Consider the following 1800-nt stretch of genomic DNA (forward strand, 5'->3'; position numbering starts at 1 on the left):
CTGTATTTGCCTTTCATCTATGCGCTGGAAAAGAAAGCAAGGCCTCCACTGCATGTGCTACGTACCTACCGTGTAAAGGATATGTGTATTCGCCTTTCATCTATGTGCTAGAAAAGAAAGCTAGGACTCCACTGTATGGACTACGTACCTACCGAGTAAAGGATATTTGTATTTGCCTTTAATCTATGCGCTGGAAAAGAAAGAAAGGCTTCCACTGTATGTACTACGTACCTACCGATTAAAGGATATTTGTATGTGCCTTTCATCTATGCGCTGGAAAAGAGACCAAGGCCTCCACTGTATGTACTACGTACCTACCGAGTAAAGGATATTTGTATTTTCCTTTATTCTGTGCGCTGGAAAAGAAAGCAAGGCCTCCACTGTACGTGCTACGTACCTACCGTGTAAAGGATATTTGTATTCTCCTTTCATCTATGCGCTAGAAAAGAAAGCAAGGACTCCACTGTATGTACTACGTACCTACCGAGGAAAGGGTATTTACATTTGTCTTTAATCTATGCTCTGGAAAAGAAAGCAATGCCTCCGCTATATGTACTACGTACCTATCGAGTAAAGGATATTTGTATTTGCCTTTAATCTATGCACTGGAAAGGAAGGCCTCCACTATATGTACTACGTACCTATCGAGTAAAGGATATTTGTATTTGCCTTTCATCTATGCGCTAGAAAAGAAAGCAAGGCCTCCACTGTATGTACTACGTACCTAGCGAGTAAAGGATATTTGTATTTGCCTTTATTCTATGCGCTGGAAAAGAAAGCAAGGCTTCCACTGTACGGACTCGCGTACATACCGAGTAAAGAATATTTGTATTTGCCTTTAATCTATGCCCCAGAAAAGAAAGCAAGGCCTCCACTGTATGTACTACGTACCTAGCGAGTAAAGCATATTTGTATTTGCCTTTAATCTATGCGCTGGAAAAGAAAGCAAGGCCTCCACTGTATGGACTACGTACCTACCGAGTAAAGGATATTTGTATTTGCCTTTAATCTATGCGCTGGAAAGAAAGCAAGGCCTCCACTGTATCTACAACGTACCTACCGAGTAAAGGATATTCGTATTTGTCTTTCATCTATTCGCTGGAAAAGAAAGCAAGGCCTCCATTGTATGTTCTACGTACCTATCGAGTAAAGGATATTTGTATTTGCCTTTAATCTATGCGTTGGAAAAGAAAGCAAGGCCTCCACTGTATGTACTACGTACCTACCGAGTAAAGGATATTTGTATTTTCCTTTAATCTATGCGCTGAAAAAGAAAGCAAGGCCTCCACTGTATGTGCTACGTACCTACAATGTAAAGGATATTTGTATTCGCCTTTCATCTATGTGCTAGAAAAGAAAGCAAGGACTCCACTGTATGTACTACGTACCTACCGAGTAAAGGATATTTGTATTTGCCTTTAATCTATGCGCTGGAAAAGAAAGAAAGGCTTCCACTGTATGTACTACGTACCTACCGATTAAAGAATATTTGTATTTGATTTTCATATTTGCGCTGGAAAAGAGAGCAAGGCCTCCACTGTATGTACTACATACCTATCGAGCAAAGGATATTTGTATTTGCCTTTAATCTATGCGTTGGAAAAGAAAGCAAGGCCTCCACTGTATGTACTACGTACCTACCGAGTAAAGAATATTTGTATTTTCCTTTAATCTATGCGCTGGAAAAGAAAGCAAGGCCTCCACTGTATGTGCTACGTACCTGCCGTGTAAAGGATATTTGTATTCGCCTTTCATCTATGTGCTAGAAAAGAAAGCAAGGAATCCACTGTATGTTCTACG

The sequence above is a fragment of the Amblyomma americanum genome, chromosome 6, assembly GCF_052857255.1.
Source record: "Amblyomma americanum isolate KBUSLIRL-KWMA chromosome 6, ASM5285725v1, whole genome shotgun sequence".
NCBI classification, from domain to species: domain Eukaryota; kingdom Metazoa; phylum Arthropoda; class Arachnida; order Ixodida; family Ixodidae; genus Amblyomma; species Amblyomma americanum.